Source organism: Lipotes vexillifer, unplaced genomic scaffold (assembly GCF_000442215.2).
Source record: "Lipotes vexillifer unplaced genomic scaffold, Lipotes_vexillifer_v1.1 scaffold370, whole genome shotgun sequence".
Classification (NCBI taxonomy): Eukaryota; Metazoa; Chordata; class Mammalia; order Artiodactyla; family Lipotidae; genus Lipotes; species Lipotes vexillifer.
In genome coordinates, this window is record NW_006772699.1 from 1592891 (window position 1) to 1598467 (window position 5577).

Sequence of the window (5577 nt, forward strand, 5' to 3'; positions counted from 1 at the left end):
CGGGGAGTAGGAGGCCTGCCAGGGCTCTTCAGCTTGAAAGGACAAGCAAAGGGTTATAGGTCAGAATGGAATCAAGAGAACATTGCTAGGTTCCCAGTTATCCACTCGGTCGGCAAAGGCCAGGGGACCAGACACCAGTTGGCTGGAAAACACCAATTGTTTACCAGGAGTTTGGAGATTGGTTGGGCAGACAGCTGTCCTAGTAAGTTCTCCCTGTCAGAGTCTAACATGAATGCAGCTATCTGCCTGGAAGCAGAGGGAAATGGCCATGGCCTGCAGCTGGTCACTGCCTGGTCACAGCCAGCTGCTGGAGGACCAGGGAGGCACCCGTGGAAGGGCACCCTGTGGACCCACTCCCGAAGGCCTGGCCCTGGCATGGTGGCGGCAGTGCCGAGGAACTCAGAACGCCCTCTCTGTTCAGAGGGAAAGAAAATTTCTCTAGGTCCGAGGACTTGTTCTGTACCAAATGGGTCTTGGTATATTCATGCTGGAGGGGAGGAGCCATGTAAACAGGGATGCTTGCTCTCTTTCTTGCTCAAGTCATTTTCTATTAAGAGAAGGAAGTTGGAAAGGGAGTGTTATTTTTTTCAACTCCCTATCGAGTCAAGTCAAGGTCTTTTTGATTTTATAACTCAAGGCCATGGGCCTGTCCGCAGCTGGGAAAGCTGAGGATTACAGTCGTAAAGAGCAGCCATGCTGGAGTCCAATGACCCTGGGCAAGTTAGTTGGCCTCTCTGAGCCTCAATGTTCTCATCTGCAAAATGGGACTTATAGGGTTGTTGTGAAAATTAAACAAGGTAATGATGTAAAATAGCTCAGCACCCGGTCTATAGTAAGCACATGAGAAAAGAATTCAGAGAGGTAAATAGGACTCTCCATTCCTCAGCAATGGCTGGGGCCCTGGCTCTGAGGGGTAACCTGAGAGAGAGGAGACAGTGAGAGTCACACATCGCCATGGAAGCCCAGAGCCCGGCTCCTGGCTCAAGCCAGGGCCCTCTCTCACATGGGACAGGACACACACTCCACGGCATGAACCAACACCACAATCTTCCGGTTACACTGGGTCTGGGATTTATCAAGAAATAAGCAGCATGGGAGGTGCCAAGACGCCCCTCTCTTTATTATCAGAGGCAGTGCGCTTCCGCACAGACCCCACATGGCACTGAGCTAGCACCATTGAGGAGCCCAGCACTTTTGCCTGATGTTAACTGTGCTTGGAAGGTCAAGCAGACAGCTTGGACTTTAGGCTGCGTGGGGACCAAAGTGCTTGTGAGGAGAGGGGGTCAGTTCCAGAAGGAGCCTCAGGTTACATCCAGTGTCTCAGACTCATGGCAGTTTCATCATTCTCATGCTCACATTAAGTCCTAATGCTTCCAATAGAGATGGTAGGTGGAGGGTGGGTACCAGCAGTGTGAGCTTTGCGTTAACTGCCACGTGGGAAAACGACCTTGGGCTGGGACTCTTCCATGAAACAAAGGGCATACGCCTTGGGTATACGTGTTCTCTTCAAGAAGAAAAACAGGGGTGTCTGGGCTCAGACCTAGCTACTTTACCACTTGGCTGGCATCCTGACTAGATTTGGGGGATGGCAGCTCCATTTGGGATAGAGACGTGGATGCAGATCTCAGCTTGTCCCCCGTACGCTTCCCCATCCCTATTTCAGCCCAGATCTGCTACCAGGAGTTGGAGGTGCTCTGTGAATCCTTCGAGACTCCCGCCCCGCCCCCCCCCCCCCGCCCCAACCGCCAGGCGGCAGGTGAGCAGGAGCTGAGAAGGATGCTCCCCAGTGACCACAAGCTGCTACCCCCCCCCCCCGCCCTTCGTGAGGCTGGACCAAGAGAGGCGGGTCTGGCGGGTGGTGGGCTGCGGTGCTCCAGAGCAGAGAAGAGGTGTCCAGCGGTGGCGGGCCATGCTGCAGGAGAGCGCGGTGCTTTCCGCGGTGCTTGACAGAACCATGTTCCGTTTCCATCGTTCCACCACATGGTTAGATCAAGCACAAAGGAAAGCCCCGCGGCGACTGGTCAGAGTCAAGGTCAGGAAGCAGCGTCAGAGAGAGGACAGGAGCGCTCAGAGGAAGCAGGCGTGGAGAAGCGGAAGCCGGAGCAGAGGCCCCCACTGAGCGTGATTAGTACCGAGAGCGGGGTTCCACAGGAACACGTCCAGAGACAGGAGCCCTACCGCCCTTCACACCCCACCCCGGGGGAGACACAGGAGGAAGGGAGGGCGGGAGGCCACTGGACATCCCTACTCAGGCGTATCAGGGCAGAACAGATCCTTCCCAAGGGGAATTATGACCACAGATGTCTGGGATCGTTTCGCAGGCCTGAACTGAGCCTCTGAACCCCACTCAATCACACCGTTAGATGTGCCAAGACGTCGAACTTAGCAGAAGCATCTTCTGCATTCTCTGCTGCCTAGGGCCCATCCCACAGCAGAGTGGTTCCACGACAGGCTGTTCCCCCGGCGCCTTCAGTAAAGAGACAGGTCACGGTTCCTAGTGGTCTAGCAAAGCTGCAATGCTCTTCTTTGGAAAAAGTCCCTCTGATGTCTCCTCAGTATCCTTCAAGGCCCCCAGAAACCCCTGGCTGACAGATGTTCATCACAGATCAATCAAGGTATAGTAGAGAAGGGGTGTGACACTGAGAGAAAATACATGTTCCTAGCAGGGAGAAAGTCGGGGAAGCCCCAGGGCCCTGGGTTTGGCACAGTCACAATGATCATGACAAGGAGGCTCTTTCAAACTAAGAAAAGGAAAGAGAGTGGAAGATACCAGATTCTAGGGTCCTTCCTGACTTCCGCCATGACTGTAAATCATGGAGTGGGCTGGGGAGACCAACAACCAGTTGTTCTTGATGCCATGGGCCCAGGGAGGGTGCCCAGCCTTTACACCCTTATCTGCAAAAGATCAGCGGCCGATTTTATGAATTTCCACCCAAGCCGTGAAGAGATGTGTGCATCTTGAAGAGACCAGAGTCAGGGCATCTTGAAGAGACCAGACTGGGACCCTCACTGCCCTGCCCTCTGACAGGAGCGATGGGGTCACCGTTCCTCCACAGTGTGTTTTTAGGACAAGGTGGTGGCAGCATATTGACGTGTACAGGTTATCTGCGATGACTGACTGGTTAGTCCAAGTCACTCCACAGCTCCGGCTCTGGCTCCATCTCTTGCTAAGCCCTCCCATCCGACCTACTAGAGCTGGCCACTGTAATTTAGACTCAACTCTGCTTTGAGCCCCTCCAGACAGGCAGGGCTCTGCGAACACTCTGGTTTGGGGATTTCGTATTCAAGTTTGATCAGGTCCACAGCACCAGTGCAGGGAAAATCCAGCCCTTTCACACCCCTGTCCCCAAGCTTTAAAATTCCCCTCCTTCTCTTTGGTTTCCTTCAAAGAAAGAAATGGAGGGGCCCAGGAGAAAGTTATCAAGAATCTTCTCAGTATATCAGAAGTCCTGGGTTACAAATCTCGTCCTGAAAATACCACTCTATAATCTTAGATAAGACTTACTGCTGTGTGAACCTCATTTTCTTCCTCTCTAGCATGGACTGGGTAATCTCTGGGGGCTCTAAAGTTTTGTGATTCCCTGAGAGGTGTCTGACTCTTTACCATCTTTGTACAGATGAGGACAGGGGTTACACCACTCTGTACTTTTCACCAGCAGTTTCTTCTTGCCAACTGGATCTCCACACACAAAGTGCGGGAGGCATGACGGAAGGCAGACAGCATTTTGCAACCGCCAAGTGCTCCCCCGAGGATGGGCTTGGGGTCTCAGGCAGCCAGATGGTGCCTTTTGAGGAGGTCTTAATCTGATGGTCAGATTACCCCAGCCGGCAGCATTCACCTCTAACCCGATCTTGCTGCCCAGGGCAGCGGATACAGCTGATAGAGGCAGACACAGTGCAGCTGGGAAGCCAGATGCCCAGCCTAAGGAGGGGCTTTATGCGTTGCAAGAGCAGCCCTCAAATTGGCTCCTAATTACATCAGCTGTCTTTGCAATGGGAGTGCTTTTAGGGGAAAGTAAAAAGCAGACTTATTATCTGTCAAATCCAGTACGTGTCACCTGCCCCTCCTTCTTTCTTCTTGAGCTTCCTGGAAACACAGAGCTTTAGAGCTACGGCTTCTGCATCCCTCAATGCGAAGCAGGTCTGGGCCCCAGTGCCTCTCAAAGCCAAGGCCTTTGGAGTGCACCAGTAGCTAGCTCTCTTGACCTCTCTTGTCTGTAGCTACATAAAATAAGAGCATATAGAATGTTCTATGTTAGGATCATCACAGCTCTAACTTTCTCTACCTTTATAGGAATAATCTTTCTGTTTAGTATTGATGTATAAAATTATTTTTAGACACAGGGTCAATCCAAAAACCCTGTCCCTTTTCCCTATTTGTGTCTTTTTAAAATGTCTAATCATTCCTACCCCACATAGGAAAAGAAGCCAGGGTTCCTCCAGTGCAAAGATAGGTAGGTAGTGGCAGATCTAGAGCTAGAACTAAGCTCTACTGTTTCTAGGTCTGCTGGCTGTTTTCCTCTTTCTCCTACTTACTTCTGTCTGTACCCCATCCCCAAACCCAGCCTACAGTCATTCCGAGGCAATGGCTGATCCCTGGGCTGACTCCATCCCCACCTTATGCCCCAGGGTCTTGGCATCAATCGGGATCTCGAGATCATGATGGGACCGCCCCCCCACCAGCCTCCAGACTGAGGGATCAGGGTTGGCAGATGGCACCCTGCCCTCCTCGGCCTCTTATCATCCCTCTTCTTGGGCACAACTGCTGTTAGAGGTAATTAACTCAGCCCCAGCCAGACATGGGTAGGAAGAGAGGAGGCAGAAGGAACAAGAGGTGTAAGTCATGAGGAAAGGGCCCCGGGGACAAGACGGTTGTGCCTCAGGGCACAGCTCTGGGCTGGGAGAGCATTTTCCTCCCATTTTCCTCCCTGAGATGCTGCGGCCCCAAGAGGGAACTGAAGGAAAGAGTTCAGGGCCTGAGGTTGGGGGCGGGGCCATGAGGCTGGGGAAGGAAGTCATCCAAGCAGCTGGACCTCCTTCCCCAACGGCCCTTCTCTCCTACATGCCGCGTGGTGTTGAGGAGTGAGCCAGACCTGGGGTCCGAGCCTGCCTTTACCGTTTGCTTGCTGTGACCATGGGGTGCCCCCTTACCTCTGAGCCCTCAGCTCCCTCTGCTGCAGCAAGGGGACCTCTCCTGCTCGTCTCGCAGGACTCCTGGGAAAACTAGAAGCCCTGAGCACAGTGCTCATCAGCGGCAAGAAGCTGCTCTCGTAACTGACATTGTTATTCTGGGGAAGAGGCAAATTGAGATCAATGTCTCAGACTGCCACAAAATCCCTGGAGTCCCTCCAAGCCCTCTCAAGGTATTTGCTTCTGGTGAAAAAAATAAAACAGCCCAGGCTGATCACTCTGGAGGCATGCACTGAAGGATCCGACTTTGAGGTCAAGAACAACGTGAAAGAAGTGGAGGTCTGCCTGCTGGTCTTCTCCCGGTGACTAGGGCCGGCACTAGCCTTCTCCCCAGGAAAACCCACCTACACAAGATGCTCCGGGCAGGGGCAGAAGAACAGTTCCCGC

The 5577-nt window shown here is 53.0% G+C and overlaps 1 protein-coding gene across 1 annotated transcript in view; it reads right to left on the minus strand.

Annotated features, from left to right (window-relative positions):
* The window catches only part of SLIT3 (slit guidance ligand 3), a 627706-nt gene that overhangs the window by 95971 nt on the left and 526158 nt on the right, over window positions 1–5577 (minus strand). The window lies entirely within an intron of this gene.